We start from the raw sequence: 19,492 nt of genomic DNA, 5'->3' as shown, positions 1-19,492 counted from the left end.
CAAGGTGCAAACATACTTTTACACATTATCCAAATTCAGAACAAGAAGCGTTTAAAGTTAGAGAATCAAAAAAGAAATCTGGGTGGGAAGGGAACTCAAGGACATCTGGCCCAAGCCCCCGCTCAAAGCACATATGAACTAGCTGCATGCAATAAAAACAGGAAATACCACGACACCCAAACCCAGCATTCCCTTTAACGGGGCCACAGTTTGCTACATCCACTTGCAAAGTCTCTGTTGCACTAATGAAAAGTATCAAATCCCCCTTCTTCCACTGAGTGGTTCTCAAATGCAAGGGTCATATCATTCAAGGGCTGTTTTTTCTATCCAAAGACATCCATTACAGCAAAGAATCTGCAGCTGTTAAAATTGCTTGGGCTCACACACTGAAATAGCTCTGCCTGGCTATTCAGAAATATGCTTAGAAGCAAAGGGTGAGATGCCGCAGCTATTGGCTAAAAGGGAGCCTGAATCTACACAGGGAAAAAAATAGAGCAAACCAGGAATCGTCTTGCTTGAGCTGAAAAAGAGAACTGATCAGAAATATTTTGTTGTAATTAGGAGAATAAATGTAGGAAGTGATAAAATTATGGGTGGGGGGATAAAAAGAAAAAAGGAAAAAGTAAGAAATCATTAATGCCTGAACTTTTATAGTTTCCAGAGTTTGACAGCATTTGAGCAAATACAAAGAGCCAGGGGTGTTTGAGAGATAAATGGCTGCTTTTCCTTCCTGTTGTCCTCCTCATTGCATGAGTTTCAGCTTCAAAATGGCAGTGCTGCTCAGTGCTGCAGAAGGTAGGACTTCAGGGACATGCTCACATTGCTATGTCATGTGGATAGCTCCAACAGCTTGCAAAGTTTATTAAATTCAACTCTGAAGTGCTCCAAGCTGGCTTTCTTGCAGGCATGCAATGCCTGAGCAAAATGCAGGATGAACAGCGTAACACTGCCTTCACCAAAAACAAAGGCAAGGTTTGTGTTTGTTCCTAAAGGATCAGGCTTTAGGATCACAGAATCATAGAATCATTAAGGTTGAAAGAGACCTTCAAGACCATCTGGTCCAACCATCACCCTACCAGCAATGCCACCCACTAAACCATGTCCCAAGCACCATGTCCAACCTTTCCTTGAACACCCCCAGGGACGGTGACTCCACCACCTCCGTGGGAAACCCGTTGCAATGCCTGACTGCTCTTTCTGAGAAGAAATGTCTCCAAATTTCCAACCTGAACTTCCCTGGCGCAACCTGAGGCCATTCCCTCTAGTCCTATTTACACCATCTTCACCTTCTCTGTCCTGTAAGGATATCGAGTCTCGCACGAGCAGCACTATTGCCAAGTACTCCATTAACCGCACACCCTACTGCATCTTATATGGAAACATATAAGATGGATTGCTTTGTTTCCATTTCTCTATGGAAACATAGAGAAATGGAAACATACTCCTCGCTTCTTACACCAACCGGACTCTGCGACTTCCCCCTGCAGAAGCTTCCCTAAGGTAACTCTCGGAGAAACCACACAACTACAGCCAGCCTGCGGCCCCCTCCGCCACGGCCTACCCTCACTTCCTGATGCCTCCATCCCCCTTGGACCCCTGCTCTGCTGAGCACAAACCCCCTTTGTCCAGGATGGGGTTGCTCTGCTGCCGAGGGCAGCGTCCACCTGCCCTGCCTACAGGCCCTCGGTGTCCGGCCAGCGGGGCCAGGTATTTACCACGCAAAACCACAAGGCCGCTTGTGTAATTCCTGACAGAAGAGAAGCCTCTCGTCGTGCAGATCGAGCCCCATCGAGCAGCTGCCAGAGCAGCAAAAATAACGCAGCAGCGATGCAGAGCACGAGGCTCACACTGCGCTCAGTTACGGCTGCCCCAGGACTGAGGGGAAGCAGAAATGTGCAGCCGCACCTGGGGAGAAAGGCTACGCTCAGCCGTAACGCAGCCCTGCCACAGAGCGCTGCCATTTCGCTGTTGTTTAAAAGGTCACCTAGTTAAAACGCCCGCTTTTCAAAGGCCTCCTCAGGGCATGACGAGAGGAGATCAAGTGTCTGGCAGCGAGGACGCAGTTGGGATGGACAGGAGCACGAGCACGCAGCTACCCGCACTGGGGTATCTATCGGTGGGCACGCAGCCAGCGCCGCCGTCGTGTAGCTCCCCAGCCGAGGGGTTCTCAGCAAGGAAGGATGCCAGGCATTTGAGAGCTGCCTATGAAGAAAAGGTGTTTTTTTTTTTATTATTTTTATTTTTATTATTATTTTTTTTTAATAATAAAGATAAAATACACATAACTCATGCTGAAGTAAACAATTTTACAACCTTCCTAATGCAATGACCTATCGCATTTATGACACCTTTTCAATTTAAGCAGTTAAGATTTAATTTCATAAAATAAACAGCTTACATCAGTACCCATCCATAACCACTCTCACAAAGCCCATCTGATACACACCTATTACCTCACAATTTCAGATCAAAATCACAATTCAAACCCCATTAATGTAAATTCATTTATGAAATCCTCTAATTTCATGAGAATCTGCAATCCCTCAAGGGACATTTCATTTGGTCTGACACTCATCTAAACATTCCAGTAAGTGGGTAATCAAGATTAACCTACCACGGCACGCCATGATGACAATTTTGATTTTAAAATTGTAACTATTGCCATATGATGGCCATAGGGGCAATTTGAGTTGGGATTACACCTTTCCCAATGCTAAAATAGCTTGTGAACACTTACCACATTGTGGCAGTCAGTTTTTCAGTCCTGAAGAAAATCACATTGCTACAGATGCCTTTGGATCTGCCGTTAGATTGCTCCATCCTCTAAATTTGAACTATTTCAACATTTTTGTTTTTAAGTTATTTGTTATTTTTTCTTACAGAGAGTTCAGGGACTACTTTGGAAAATGCTTTCTTAACACTTAGTGCAGTTACATAGATTGAAAGGTGAAGTTCCCCCAAACCAAACAGCAATTTTCAGAACGGTTTTGATTCCTCCCCTTCACCATTCTTTCTTGGAAGCACAAGGGGTGACACAGAAATCCCAGCTGATTCAGCTCCCAGCGGTGGTGAGACACACATCGCACCTGCCCCTTCGTTTCTGCTGATTCCTGAGTGACCGCCCGTGCCCGTGAGCAGCGGTACGTGCAGCCCCCATACCTGATGTTCTGCTAATGCTCATCAGTATTCATGATGCACCGCCAACAACATATTTAGATGACCATGGAGAGCCTCGCCGCAAGCCTGCTCTCTCCTTCTAGTTGTAATGCAGCACCACGAATAACTTGGCAGTTGGCAGTTCTTTCTATGCCTCACAGAAAGTTGCTCCTGATCACAGCACAGGCTCTTCTATATGCACTATAGAAAAGCCAAAGATATTATGGTTGTCATGCTATCTTTCTTGGCAAATATCCTAGACATAATTGAATTTTAGATATAAGTATATACATAATTTGATCAAGAAATGCAGCCTGAAGTCTCAATATAAAATTGCATCAAACATTTTAGTGTTATTTCTTTAATCTTGGCTTATCCTATATTCTTTAGGCAAATTCCACAGCACGTCTGAGCATATGATTTGTTCTCATCACCTTCTAGGCTCCAAGAGTTATTTGCAGTTCCAGACCCAACTTTTAGTTATAGCCTGCTCTAAAATCACTGCATATCTGTAATTGGCCTTAAGACTTGAAATATGGTCTGAGACACCCCAACCCCCCCCAGATGCAAGAGACTGACAGGAAAACACTGGGAAACTACCCAGGCACAAAAAGTTATTGGAAAGTAATCAATCTTCCCCTTATTCCTGACCTGTTCCTTTCAGCCCTCAGTTACACACAACCTTTTGTCTTCTCCGCAGCCTGCAGAACAAAGCATGTGCACAATTTAGCAGCGTTCCCTGGAAGAGGGCCTGGGGAAACCTCCTGCTACAATTGGCTTGCTGTTCTGAGAAACCTGTCTTCTAGCCGTCATTAAAATGTACCGTACTAAAACAGCCGAAAAGCACGAGCCTGAAAAATTCACCTACATACGTCTGCTAACAAAGCAGCAAGGTACCCTCAGACATATGTTGATCATGTTTCTGTGTTCTTCAGGTATGGCAATAAAAAACAGACATCCCCCTTATTTAGTAAAACACAAGAATACACTAAGAAAAGTTTTACACCAGGGCTATAAATTATTAAGAGAGATCTTGCGCAGCCTGGGAAAAATAACTTCATCCTGGCAATACTTTCTCCAGCACTATTAAAATGTGAAGCGAGAAGACAGCCGATCAGGGAGAACTGCTGTGACTTACAAAAATACAAATGTTTGTGACTCCACTTTCCCACGTCTTTTCCAGCTCTGAGATTAACAATATATTGTGTCAAAGTTAACAGAAAAGAATAATGAGCTCTGCAAGTCTCAGGTGCCACTGGGTAGAGAGCTCCCAGAGCTGGCACGGACCGGGAGGTCTACCTACCAGATGAAATACCTACCAAAAGCCAGCAGTCACCTCAAGGCTGGCTGTTGAATCACGTTGCCTGGTTAACCTGGGGAATTTTGACTTGTTCTCAGCCATGGCATTTAATATACTGGAGACAAGCAATTCATGCTCCAGAACTGGCATGTCCAGGAATTTTAGAAGCTACTCAAATCTCCAAAGAGATGCTCATTTTCAAACTTTTTCCTGTGCACTTCCACAGACCAATTTTGGCCAACAAATTAATAACTCAAAGAGGCATATTCATCTTAACCACACACTTATCAAACTGTTTATTTCTGTTACCAATTAAGAGCAATATTGATAGCTGAACTGCAATTTCCAGGATATACCGCAGCCCACTGACATAGTAAAATTTGGCTGTAGGTTTCAGGACAACTTCACAGGCTCACAGCATGGCTGAGATTGGCCGGGACCTCTGGAGCCATTTGGTCCAAGCCCCTGCTCCAGCAGAGACACCCAGAGCAGGCTGCCCCGGACCACGTCCAGGTGGGTTTTGAAGATCTTCAAGGGGGAGATTCCAGAGCCTCTCTGGACAACCTGTGCCAGTGCTCAGTCACCCACGCAGCACACAAGTGCTGCCTGGTGTTCAGAGAGATCCTCCGGTGCTCCAGGACCAGAGGCACTGGGCACCACTGAAAGGAGCCTGGCTCTGTCCTCTTTGCATCTTCCCTTCAGGAATTTACAGACATGGATGAGACGACCCCCGCTGGGCATGTCTGTGATGGCAAACTCCTCAATTCACACAAATCACAGAATTTAAGCATATGCTTTCTGAAACCATGCTCTGCTGCACCCCTGCTTTCTGAAGCACTTTTGTAGTGACACTAGACTGCTGAAACACACAAAAATGTGTTTCTTCTTGGTTTTTAAGGCTTTTCTGAAATATGTCTGCATAACGTACCACAACAGGTTATATTGAATGGATTGGGATAATCTAAAAAGGCAGTGTTCTTTACCTCAGATTTATCAGGAAGGCTCTCCCCTAAAGCTATACAGGTCTGTGTGGAGACTACAGACTCGGGGAGGATGGACATTGGCTTTGCAATTGGGGGCGAGAAGGGGGAAGATACGGTATCACACAGAAAACAAATGCAGGTAATACAGATTAAATTAAAAAAAAAAAAAAAAAAAAAAAGACACAAAAAAAGCCTGCCAGTACGTAACAGAAAAACTCCATTAAGAAATAAAAATAAAATGATCATCGTTTCACATTAATATTTTGTACTTATAATTCAATTTTACTGAAACTGTGTAAATGAATGGCCTCAAAGAATACTTCAGAATAATAATACAAATATTCTTGAACAGCAGTATTTGCAGATGCTCTCTTTTTGTTTGTCTCCAGAGAATTAACTCAAAATGGTTTTAAAGCAAACATTAATGTGCCTGAAACTTCTGTGCTGTCGAATGCAAGAAAAGCCTTGAGGAAAAGCTATCCTTCCAAGATCAAGAAATTAATAAAAATGCTACAAGAACAGCTGGTGAACATCTCCATTTACCTCATATCTTTTGTACCATCATCAGACCCTTCCCACTGCCTGAGCAGCAGCTCCTCAGCTACCAGGCCGTACCTGGATGGAGAGGAGAGGGCTGCTCCCTTCTCTGAGCAAACACCCACTCGAGTAGATTACACGTGTGGTTACTCCTGCTACCTCATTGCTTTCTAACAGCACTACCACTCAAACAGAACTCGCATTCTGACAATCAGTCAGGACTGCAATAACAGTAAATGCAAGAAATTGAATATTTTGAGGTTGAGAATGAGAAAAGAAGCTAACGTGCATGAAAAACCGCCTTCTGCCAAGGAAGCAACAGCAACAAAAACCGAAGGATAGAGAACGTATCTGTGCTTTCTGCCTCTGGCTGTCACGGAACACTGGTTTTGAGGGAAGTTCTCCTTTGAAAGACTCAGCCCACCGACTTATGGCTGGCATGGAAAAAAAAAAAAAGGAATCATGGAATCATTTTACTTCCATGTCAAGTGAGGCAAGCACAGATGTTCTGGAAAAAAAAAAAAAAGACAAAAGGAAGAAAAGAGGTGAAGAGCATGATGCTTGCGTATTTCCTTCAGTTATTGTTAAACTAATTTTCTGGCCCTTGAAGGAACTTACAGAAAAGCATGAAGAAATGAGCTTATTCAAGGAATCTTGTTCAGTTTACAAAGCAGATTTTTATCTGTACTGCTGGAAGACACACTGCCTTGTGAACTCAGACAGGGCCACAGTTTGTCAATCCCAACTCAGCAAATTCACCTCAGCTCTCTATGTTACAGAGTGGGAAATTGTCCTTTGCAATGAAAATTAAACCCAGAAAGTCTTATTTGGATATCTTGTCTACCTTTGTATTCTTCTTTTTTTTTGACAGAATCCAATAAAATCTTCCAGAAAGATTACTTCATGGAGTTTATTTCCATTTATGCTTCACATTAACAGACAAGTTACCATTTAATAATACTTCTCTTCAGTGATGGACAAAAGAAATCATAAAATTGTCTTTTCTCCTTTGTGCAGTGTTGCCATATTTGCTCTTAGACCAATCACAGGCTCACAAAATGTACCCATAGGATAAAAAACATGACATCTGTGTTTCTTTTGTATTTAAACTGATTAAAAGCCTAGGATGAAAGTTATGGGAAATTTTAATAAAGACTAAGCTGACTTACAGTAGATGATCACGCTGGTAATTTGGCAGAAGCCTCTGAGAGCCTTGGCCTCTCTGGTCTATTGTGTCCCCTGCAAGCTGGAATTGATTTCAGTCGCTGCAAGGAGCTGCAGGGCACGAAGCTCCCACTCCACCACGTGCCCTACTACATACCTGTGGCTTGGTGGCTCCCATTGAGATGGAGTGGGACATGTTAATGTCAGCATTTTTCAGAGACCCTCTAACCTGAGGGACTACCCCGAAAATTGGGTGAATACCTGTTGTATTCTGTTCAGAGTGACTTCAGTGCTGATAGCACGCAGGAAAGAAAAATACAAAAGAACCTTGCGTGGCCCAGGACTGTAAAAATCAGTAGTTTGAGCTCCCCCGGAGCACGGGGTTGGACCAAATAGCTCCAGAGGTCCCAGCAACCCCAACCGTTCTGTGAGCCGGTGAATTGCATTTCCCTGGGTAAATGCTATGCATATCCTTCCGGACACGCTGGTGATTATATTCCTGCACAAATTAAAACAATGGCAGGTGAAGATTAAGCACCAGCCATGTGATTATTGAGTACCCTCCAATCTAAGACCCAAGAAGACTAATTAGCAGGCTATACATACATGGAAAAAACAGAAGCAAGCACTGATACTTGGATACGTGGATTCATTTTTCAGCCCTGGACTGGGGCCCAGACCAAAGAACAAGAGTTAATCTAATTCCCTTACGATGTAAAAATCAATGTAGTAGACCACTCTTGTTCTCATGTGAAAGAGGATACAGGCAAACTTTGTGAACCAGAAACAAAGACTCAGAAGTATATTAAAATTACCACTGTGGACCAGAATACGGAAACTCCATCTAAAAACTGGCTGATGCGAGAACGACAGAACAGCAGGGGGTGGCGGAGGAGATGGGGCAGAGCAAGGAGAAGATCAGGAATTGTGAGTTTCCAAGGCTTACTAAAAGCACCCCACCGAAGACCCTTGTGCACAAACTATCCTCTTGCATTGGACAAATCTATTACAGCCACCAAGAAACACAGGGCAGCAAATACTGAGCCCAAGCCTGGCTTGTTGACACGACTACCCAAAACCGCAGGGCTCTGCAGCACAAGTCTCAGCCCATTAAGGGAGAGCTGAAGGATTCATGCCCTAAGATGACTAAAAGCCTTGCACAAAAATAATGTCTTGACAAACCATGGCGGCGGTTACCTTAGCAAATTTAACGGTCTCTCATTTACCAACCTTACTACACGCACAGCATCAGATAAAGTTTTCCAAAAGCTGTACGCAGGCGCCTGCTCAGGAAACCAATCAGGAGAGGAGACGGAGCAAGGCAACCTTCTGCCCTTTCCTCCGACACCCAAGAGGGTTCAAGAGCAACCTAGGACCAAGAATTTTCTTGCAAACCCTCTTGGTAGGAGCTGAATAATTTTTTGCTGTGTCTGTGCAGTTTTGTGAAGAAGAATAGCTGACAAGTCGCTGCCAAAGCAAGAATTCACAGACAGCCTTGCAGCAAGGCATCCTGAGAGGAGGGAGAAGAGGAGGAAAAAAAGGAAAATTAAACCTTAAAGAAACAAGGACTGCCATCACCCAGAGGTTATTCTTTCCAAAAAAGATTCAAGAACATATTTGTAATGGCAATAAACACTTCAGTTATGTGCTTACTGTATTTCAGATTAGCAGATACGCTAGCAGTCTGTCGTATAATAGCTTCGGGGGCCAAATAGTTTGCTCAATTCAAGTATCTACTCCGAGACCCACGGGAGAATAAAGCAAAATAATTTGAGCCAAGTATTTGTGTAAAATTCTTATTTTGCCAGCACCCTAAAGAAAATAAGCAGAAAAATCTCAAATTGCAACTTAAACACGAACAACTATTACTGTTGCCTTGCGGTTTATAAACCTCATCTCCCTGCCCATGCATTAAGACTTAGCCATGCTTTCTGTGACTCCTGAAGTGTCTTTCTTCTACAAAACCGTAGTCTGCATTAGCTTTTCTTCTTCACATGCATTTGAGGTGCAAAACCGACCTTTTCCTTCCTGCAATTATACCTTTGAAAGGCCTTACAATCACTTTGACCTTCTGCTTTTTCTAACGTATTAACATAAATCAAATCAGCAGCCTGGTGTGGCAGCCGTCCTATGACTGACTCTGAGGATCAGCAAATACATCACAAAGCCCAGACCAGAAAAGTTGACATTGAGAGCCGTTCAGAGGCCAAAAAAAAAAGGCTGCCACCCCTTCCATAAGCTCTTAATTTATGCCAATGTCAAATTACCAAGAGATGAAAACTGGTTTTGATGTTAAAGTTGCCCTTGATTTTGTTTGTTGCAATGTTAGCCTTTCAAAGTCACTTTTACTTAAACACAAGTAAAGGATTGCACCCATAAAAATCTGCTTGAAAAGTGCCTTCTGAGCAATGTAGGTAACGTTTTTTAAATGGTTGAATTGCCCGTTTAGTATATGAATGTTCTGTACTTGTCTTTACAAATGTATACGTCCTATGGCCGTGTGAGCACTAATCTCTTACATCTCAGACATTTGTGAAAATAACACCGCAGTCTAGCTATATAAAAAGCAGTGGACTTTTTAGTATCATTCTTAGACAAACAAGTGAACAATGAAAAAATAGCCTAGATGTTATGAAAATAGAATCAACATGACCACTTACTGCATCCTTAGCTGTATCCTAACTCTACAATTAGCCAATAATAAAATTATTTTTTTTCCTTATTTCCAGGCAATGTTTCCCTGTGGTCAACAAAGAGTACAGAATGCAGGATTAGAAAGCTATCCCGCAGAAGGCAGCATGAGTACTTATTAACCTCAAAAGACTGACTCAGAGGAAACTAAATTCCAAAACTTGACACATCCTACTTCTCCTACCCCAACCGGCTCTGTGGTTTCCACCACGGTTTCTCCATTCTCCAGCAAAAACATCAAGCTATTTGGAATCAGATGCAGCTCAGACAGTAATGGAGATCCCAAAACACAGCTTTTCTGAGCCATGGACAGACATCATCGTCCAAGGCCGGGCTTACGCAAAGAGGCACGGTTAAATACAGATGTTATTCCACTGGAGATGCAATGAAAGCTTTGAAGTTCTCCAACTCATTTTAGGAAAACTGCTCCACTGTAAGAATGCTGTCATACGCAGCAGTGACACAGCTGCTCATAAAGCATCCATAACCCGCTCTCTGTGCTTTTGTGCTTGTCCTATAGTCAGCAGGATATAAAGAAGGCATACACTTTTTTCCTCAACAGTGGACTATGTCTTCCAAGAAGCCAGACAATAACAGCTGTTTTGTTTGTTTGCTTGTTTTCCAGGACACTACAATCCAAATTCTTGAGCTGGTAGCACGTTTTTGAAGATTCCTGCTTTCTACGTCTGAAGCATTAAAATTGGCATATTTTGTATTAAAAATACAGGATAAGTCACATCAACAGAAGAGCAATTTCAGAAAGCAATTAGTGAGTCATTTCTTGATGAATATCAGCCTGAGAAAAGGTATCAGACTGAAAATCACTAAAAATCCTTTCAACACAAGTATTTTAAGACTGCTGAACAACAAAACCCATAGAACATATCTGTACATTGCAACATTTAATATTTGACCATCTGTTCAGCAGCTGCTTATGAAAATGTCTCAAAACCTTCTCATGATTTAAATAATTTCATATTCCCAGTGAATAACTTGAGAATATATCCTAAAATAGACAGTGTCAGCTTCCACTGTTTTTAGAGAGGGTGAAGGAAATGCTCAGGAATGAACTTATACATGTTTTTTCATGGCAATGCACAGACTGACTCCACGGTATTTCTAAAACACACCTTCATCCTTGCTTGAAAAATGTGTTTTGTGGCAAAACCTAACAAAGAATGGCCATGGTTTGAAGGTCAGCTCATGAAATGTTCAAAGAATTCCATGAGGTAGTTCATCACGTTCAAAGACTTCCAGCTACATCAGAAATGGAAGATCATTCTTCTCAGCCCTGTGAGACCTGATGTAAAACCAAACCCACCCATGCATTCTTGGGACTGGAGGTTCAGCATCCAGAAAGTTTCTGGGATGGTCAGAAATTTTCTATTCATACTAACAGTGATTGCCTTCTTTACAGTAAACATGTACCACAACCTCCCATGGCATCTAAGCCACGCTGTTAACCACAGACATATGATGTGTATTATTATTTGCAGTAACAATCTGTTTGCAATCACAGGCTCTTACTCTGGTTTATCAGTCAACCTCTGTCACACAACGCATATTACCATCAGTGGTTTTATTTATTTCTTTTTTAGCCTCGTCTTTGTTAACTTCTGTGCTCCAATTTTCTAAGCTTTGGGATTAAAAAAGCCCCTCAAACATCCAAAACTATGAAATAATGAAATCAGCGTGTAGAAACAAAACTATGCTATTGTGAAATTTCAAGTAATCATCATCTAAGACTCGTGGTCTCATCTTTATGCTCTCAGGTCCCTAGGTGTTCCAGAAAACATTTTGGGACAAGTCTTGCATTTTGACCTACATGCAGGACCATTATTACTTTTTTTTGAAGAATTAGGTAAGGAGAGGGATCTTATCCTGCACCAGTTTAAAACAAGCCATGAATCCAATCCATTCCTGTTCATCCTGGTAACGACTTGTCACTTCACTCAGGCAAGCAGTGCTCACTGTCCTCTTTCCTGCTTTTCCAAGTAGGTCTGGCAGAAACAGTCTGCTGCTTTGTCACAGCCACTAAAAGACTTAATTTTTCTGACAACAAAATCTGTGTTGACTGAAGTATGGATTTCTGAATGCAAGTCAGCCAAATGATTAGAGCTGCTCCCTTCAAACCAATGAGAAACCCTCGCTTTCCCTACATGAAAGCGCCCAGGCACCGGACAGGGAGTCTGTCCACGTTTCATGTCAAGAGGTGAAACCTTAAAAGCACCCCCGCAGCTACTGGGGCATAGAGGTAGGTAGGTTTGAAAAAGGGAAGCGAGATTGAAAGCGGACCAGGCGTCTGCCCTCAGTTCTGGTACCACGTCCTCCCATTGCTGCTTTAACCTAGAGAGGAGCAAAGGAAGGCAGAAAGGCAGTCAGTTTGATGCTGAGCATCCATTTTGCTGCGAACAGACGACCAGCACTTTCACCGCCACATGTGCTAAAAATTAAACAAGTGATTCCTTCTGAAATATGTTCTTATTTTGAGTTTAATCGCATTTTACACATTCCCACTGTCCTTTTCCATTTCACAGAGATTGCTTCCCTCAGCTTTTCTAAAGGCATTGCTTTTGGAAGCAGCACAAGACAACCTGGATTCTGCATCGCCTGGCCTGCTGTGCTCTTGCAGTATTTCTGAGAAAACCCCTGAGTCAGCACAATTCCAGAGCTCAGGTTCCTTTGCAAATCACTGGTAGCAAAGAGTTTTGCAAGTTTGCAAAGTATTAGAAGGACACGTGCCACAGTCAGGAGTCACTGCTTTCCTACCCCCAGGCAGCAGCTACAAATCACATTAAAAAAAAAAAAAAAGAAAAAAAAGAAAGAAAAAAAAAAAAAAAGAGGACAGCGTGAGCTGCTTTTCCAAGGGCACCAGCCTCTCCACCACCAGCAGAGAGTGAGCAGAACTTGGCACGGCTTTCCAGATGAGGGCAAATAGGATTTTTCCATCCTGTCACTCAGTATTACAGAGCTAGTAAACAAACATTTTAATTGATATAGCTGGTGTTTCCATCCTTCAAATAACCTCTGTCAACCCATCACTCTAGGCTATGCGCTGCTAACTTGGTGACTGCAGAGCTCTGCATTGAAAACCTTCCTGATTCTTCTGCACATTGAAGAAAAGACTTCCACCTGGATTTTAGGCGATGCAGCAGGAACACACGTGAAGTATTTTAGTCAACAGCCTTTCACAACACACCTTTTTCTCTCTCTCAGAGAGCGTTCCTTAAATCAGAAATACTATACCTCTTCTTTAAATCCTGGAAAGCATTCAGCTTCCCTTTTCCATCACAGTTCATTTATCTTGCAAGAAGTTTCTAAGTGCTTGCTGCAGAGAAAAAAAAAAAAAAAAAAAAAAGAAAAAAGCACGAAGAGAGAAAAATTTCACTGTAGCTGCTGTTAGCCTCTGGACCCCCTTTCTGCACACGCAGCACCATGGAGAAGCTTGAACTCAGAGCCTTCCAGGAGTATCAGCTCAGTGCTAAACACTTCGGCCACTCTTCCAATTGAGCTTCACACCTACCGTTACGCGGAGTACAAACAAGGGCACCACAAAATTATACTGCTATTTTGCTTAGGATTTAACAGATCTTCTCCTAAGACTCTTTTCTGGATTTTATGACAGTCTGCAGAAACATTTCAAACCCTGGCAACAAAAGAATACAAAACCATCTAATAAATGTGCCCAAAAAAACAACAACAAAAGTCACACAATGAAGGCTTGTGCAACACTAATATATCTTAAATGTGACAGCACTGATATTCAAGGACTGGAGGACAATGTATTCATTTAACGGATTTCGGGTGACTGCTCAGCAGAGCTCTGCAATTGCATGCATCTGGGCATGACACCCATCAAGGTGGCCATAGTATTACGTGTGGAGAGGACCAACTCCTACTACTGTGCACCTACCGCTTGGGTGCATCCCTCCTGACCTGAAACACTAGCAAGCAAAAGGACGCACACCTGGTTTCCTGAGGATCTCCTACAAAGCAGCCATTTCCAATGAGATACCAGATACGCATTATTTTTGTTCAATCTATGCCAAGCTCGCTCCTTAATTGAATTAAACTTTGAAAATAAAATTTAAATTTGAAAATCATTATCATATACTTACGTGACCAAAACAGAATGCCTGCAACATATCATTTGCTATGGCAAAGCACATACTAGATGGATACATTACACTGCAATGTTTCTATAATGACTACTGTTTCCTCTATTACAAGGGAGGATAAAAGTATGGACATGAACATAGCTACAAATTATTTCTCTTTTTCAGATTATTCTCATAACACAGCATCAGCCTACCAGCACTGCCAGACAACATTACTCAACTGTTCCCAATGAACCCACACCGTTTTTTACTCATTTTGTGTTCTGTTGAGTGAGTCGTTCTTCTCCAAACTGCTATGGTTCAAATACAGAGGTTTATACGCAGGGCTTGTTCTGCACATGGATAACGAGAGAGAACTTTTACACACAAAAGCTGTTTGGTCACAGATTATCTGTAACAAGTTTTTTTTTTAAGTATTTTTCTTTCCTTCCTGTAGCAGCAACTTCATTTTGCATCAGCAAGACAGTCTCACCACCCTGTGAATCATAATTCACTCATCACCATGTACAGGCAATCTAACCCTTATCTCACTAGTCAGTACTGGTTCCTCAGTCTAATTTATTACTTGTTCTGTCTGAAATATTTAGACGCTGGTTAGAATGAGGAATTAGTATGGGGAATTTTCACAGATGCATACATTTAATAAGGCCAAGTGACGTGAAGACCATGGACTGGATCCAGTTAATTAGGGTCAACGTGCCAACTTCTGCATCTGTGTGCAAACTCTCAGCACACGCATTTGCTAGACGAAGAGGGTCCGTAACACCTATAAAACACACTGAGTTTCAGAAAGCTCAAGGACACTTCTGAGGCAGAATTATTTTTTTGGAGACAGATATGTGAAGGGAGCTGAGTGCTTTCTGCCTATCCTAGTTCTAGATAGCCTTTCTTGTAAGCCTTTCATCCTGAGGCAAAACTAATGAACAAGAAGAACCAGAGAACACAGAAGCAGCAACGCATACTCCAGAGAGGCAGCATTTGTGGAGACCAGCACGTCCAGTGACTCCGTTTCCAACCCTGGCTTGTTCTGCTCTAGGACACTGGTGTCCACCAGATGGATCACATTGATGGGAGGCAGACAGCAGACAAGTCTGAGCCAGGCTTTGTAATCGCTCATATCCTGTTTTCACCCTTTGGCAGGCACCGCGCAGGTCTTCACTGAGCTTACAACGTGAAAAAGTACCGTCGCCAAAGGGTGAAGTAAGAGTGGCAGTATTACTGTCAGTTTTTACAAGTATCAGAAGACACTGCAGTGCATTTTGCAGCTCTGGGTCTGCTGCTTGGCCCAGGCTTTCACTCTTGCTTTGTATGTCAGTAGAAGGTCAGGGCTGCATCCCTGAGGCCACATCAGGATGGTGAGGCTGTGCTCCAGCCACCCCAGGACACAGCTGTGGCCATCCTCCTTTTGCTGTGCAGGTAGAAGTCAAGACAACTGAAACAAGAACACCCCATCGTGATTATTTGTGCCTTTCTGACCTTTGTCTTTGGATCAAAGGCTTTTTTTGTTTGTTTGCTTGTTTCAATTTTTCAGTACACGACAGAGTGGACAAGTCTGGCAGGACTCTAGAGCTTGGAAGAAGATGAATGCATAGGCTCAGTGTGAATAAGACGACTTACAGTTTTGCAGACTGATTCTTCTCACAAGGTTTTGGTAGTGACAAAAGCCACCTGGAACAAACTGAGTTCAATTCAAAATTATTGCAGGAACAACCCTCAGAAGGAACTGCCTTTTCTAGAGGGCATGAAAAAGGAATAAAGAAAAAAAAAAAATAAAGTTCAATGCAATACAACATGGGAACAAAAACTGTTTTGCTTAGGAGAGATGAGCTGTACTTAAAATGTATAAAAAATTACTTTTTTCTGAATTTGGATGTGGGATGGGGTGCAAGTATCTTCTTTCCAGTTCAGCTAAGCTGAAGTTGCACAAGATTTTATCTCATAATGATAGAAAATTAATCCTATGAGATTTTACCTTTCAGTAGATAATTCTAATGATAGCAGCAACTTGGAAAAAAAACACCTTCATAAAAAACATGTCAAGAGATTTAGCTGCATCTTAAATGTGATCTCTGATTAGACTGTGTATCTAAATTACCAAAATAAGACCAAAATAACTCAGGTAGGATTATTCAACAATGATAATTGCATGAACTATCATTCATACCTAAATGGCAAAAAATAAAAGGTCTTCCAGTATGCAACGTTGCAAAATTGGCTGTATGTTCTCTGCTGTTTTTTAGTTGTTATAGGGGTTACTGTGCTACTGACTATGTATTACCATTAGGCTTTGGCAAGAGCAGGCATTAGAGCATATTATAGCATATGGATATACTACAGGGTATACTGTACTGTAGCACACTTTTGAAACTCTTACCCTTTTAAAAGACTCCTCTCACCATCATCCTCAAAGTTTTTAAGTCAGAACAATCAAATTATTTATTAAAACATACAAGTGTAACAGAGGAAAAGGCTGAAGTTCTACACTAAGAAAATGACTGGAAAAAAAAAAAATCAAAGGAACAAAGTGCATGTGTGGTTCATCAGCCCATTCAGATTCACACAGCTCCCACTGAGGTGGACAAGGATTGCATGTCAGCAGCTGAACATGACACTGGGGCTAGGAAAAAACACTGGCAAAGTGTGGAGAGGAACAACAACAAAAAAAAGCATAGAAGATTAATAGCTTCTCCAAAAAAACACACTAAGCTACAGAACCGCATGTCAGTTCCAGAAAAGATAAGCAGCCATTCCTTTTTACTTACAACCAAAGTATAGTCTAAGATTTCAATCTAGCATATAGCTGCGAAAGAGCCATATAAGGCAACAGAGCAGAACATGAACAAAAAGGCTCCACTAAATACATTTCTAAACATTTCATAAACAAAAGGCTATTCAAGTAAATGGAATACTCTGTATTTCGAAAGGTCCTCATCAAGACACTATAAATAAATAAGACTTGATTCTGAAAACTTACTTTAATTTTGCAATTCCAACACTGAAATTCCACACAAATCCATGGTGCTTTAGGAAAGAAGACATGCAGACTGAATTCCCTTCGATTTTCTAGCTTTGGCTTCTACAGACAATGAAGTACTCATTTGCTAATTCAGCTGTTGTTGCCGTAAATGATTTCTTGTTTTCTCAAGAAGTCCAAACTCTGACTTGCTAACAATAATAATTGTTACCCCTAAAGGAAAGCAGCACTGATTAAAACACTTCTCAGGGAAGGCCATTGTCCCCTAAAATGAGAAACGGTGAAGGAAACATTTTATGAATGTTAATCCAGGTCCATGGGTAACCAGTCCAATACTCGTAGGCTTGAATATACCAGATTCACTCAATTACACCTCCATGCCTCTGTAAAGTAACAACAATGATTCTCTCTTTACCATTATTCTGGTCTGGCAAAACTTATATTCATTTATGCAGGTTTATTGCATACCCAAATTCCCTCCATCATTTGGTAAATAAAATATAAATCAAAATAAAATATTCTGGTGAGCATGCATGCAAAAAAGTAATAATAAAAGCAACTTGGAGTAACAAAGCTTGACTGAAAACACAAACAGTGCTAAGAACACTAAAATCAGAGACAGCAATAGAAGATTATCATTTTCCCTCCAATCACAAGGTGAAGCAGAGACTTTTCTTATAGACCAAAAGCTGAGAACACCAGCCTTTAACTCAATTTTCACGCATTCTTCAAAAGACAATATGTGAGCATACTTCATAAATGTGATTTTAGTGACTATTTCATTTTTTTAATGCCTGCTGCAACTTGAACCTGGGGTATGTATTTATCCTGAAGCAGTAAAGGAGAGCGCATTAATGCCTCATACAATGTAAGGAATGCTGCTGTCTGCATAGTTTACGTTTGAATGGGGACACTAACTCCTACCTGGAAAACACAGACCGCAGAGCTCACATCTTGCCACATATATAAAGGTTTGACCCTGATACCTGCTGAAACCTAAGAAAGAATCAGTGCAGTCCATGATGGCCAGATTTTCAAGTGTTCAGCATGGAGTCCTTCACCCCCACTCTACATGGCTCCTTTAAGAACTGTGCTATTTAGACGGTGCTTTAAGCTGTGCTGCGAAATCACCTCTAAGAGCTAGTGTTGCAATGAGACAACTTCTCAACAACCTAGGACCACTGGGGGATCAGGCGCAGTCAGCATGCGTTCATGAAAGGCAAGTCCTGCCTCATCTCCTTCTATGATCGGGTCAGCTGCCTGGTGGATGAGGGAAAGGCTGACAATGTAGTTTACCTAGACTTCAGCAAGGCCTTTGATACGTTCTCCCACAGTATTCTCCTGGAGAAGCTGGCAGCCCATGGCTTGGACAGGTATACTCTTTCCTGGGTTAAAACTGGACGGTCAGGCCTAGAGAGTAGCGGTGAATGGATTGAAATCCAGCTGGCAACAACTCACAAGCAGTGTTCCTCGGTGGTTGATGTTGGAGGCCATCCATTTCAATATGTTTATTGATGACTTGGATGAGGGAATTGAGTGCACCCTCAGTAAGTTTGCAGACAACACCAATTCGGGGGGTTGTGTTCATCTGCTGGAGGGTAGGAAGGCTCTGAAGAGGGACCTGGACAGGATGGGTCGAAGGGCAGAGGCCAATGGGATGAGGTTAAACATGACTATGTGCTGGCTCCTGCACTTTGGCCACAATAACCTCACGGAGCACTACAGGCTTGAGGGACAGTGGCTCAAAAGCTGTGCAGAGGAAAAAGATCTTGGGGTGCTGATTGATGCTCACCTGAACATGAGCCAGCAGTGTGCCCAGGTGGCCAAAGACAGCCAATGGCATCCTGTCCTGTATCAACCATCGTGTAGCCAGCAGGATCAGGAAGGTGCTCATCCCCTGCGCTCTGCTCTGGTGACGCTGCACCTCGAGTATAGTGTTCATCTTTCGGCTCCTCAGTACAAGGAGGACATGGATGCCCTGGAACATATCCAGAAAAGGGCTACAGAGATAGTAAAAGGCCTGGAGCACAAGTCCTATGAGGAGCGGCTGAGGGAGCAGGGGTTATTTAGTCTGGAGAACAAGAGGCTCAGGGGAGATCTTATTGCTCTCTACAATTACCTAAAAGGAAGCTGTTGGGAGCTGGGGGTCGGCCTCTAACCACACGTAACTAGCGATAGGACAAGAGGGAATGGCCTCAAGTTGTGCCAGGGGACATTTAGGTTGGAAAGTCACCATCCACAGGGATGTTTAAGGAAAGGAAGGCCGTGATACTTAGTGACATGTTTTAGTGGGCGATACTGGTATTAGGTGCATGGTAGGACCAGATGATCTTGGAGGTCTTTTAAAACATTAAGGAGTCTATAATTCTATGCTTCAAAGGTGCCAACTGAACTATCACTCTGAAAAACGCTTATCAGTGAGCATTCCGTGAAGAAATGCAATTCTTGTCCCCAGTAAGCAAAATGATCATCATGTCTTTTGCTGGAATAAAGATCACGTCCTCTACTTCAGGCACACAAAATGCTGTGTTTTGGATTTGGGGTGACAATATTGCTGATCACAGCCCGA

The 19,492-nt window shown here is 42.4% G+C and overlaps 1 protein-coding gene and 1 long non-coding RNA gene across 5 annotated transcripts in view; one reads left to right on the top strand and one right to left on the bottom strand.

Moving 5' to 3' along the window:
• FHOD3 (formin homology 2 domain containing 3) overlaps positions 1-19,492 on the bottom strand; it is a 410,832-nt gene that overhangs the window by 254,875 nt on the left and 136,465 nt on the right. The window lies entirely within an intron of this gene.
• On the top strand, positions 9,099-19,120 carry LOC118162045. Its single transcript, XR_004748266.1, has 3 exons — positions 9,099-9,109; positions 18,553-18,557; positions 18,942-19,120. It is a non-coding gene; the product is annotated as an uncharacterized LOC118162045 (long non-coding RNA).

This window comes from Oxyura jamaicensis, chromosome 2 (genome assembly GCF_011077185.1).
Source record: "Oxyura jamaicensis isolate SHBP4307 breed ruddy duck chromosome 2, BPBGC_Ojam_1.0, whole genome shotgun sequence".
Taxonomy (NCBI): domain Eukaryota; kingdom Metazoa; phylum Chordata; class Aves; order Anseriformes; family Anatidae; genus Oxyura; species Oxyura jamaicensis.
The sequence above is the reverse complement of the archived record's forward strand: the minus strand, read 5'-3'. Positions and strand labels throughout refer to the sequence as shown.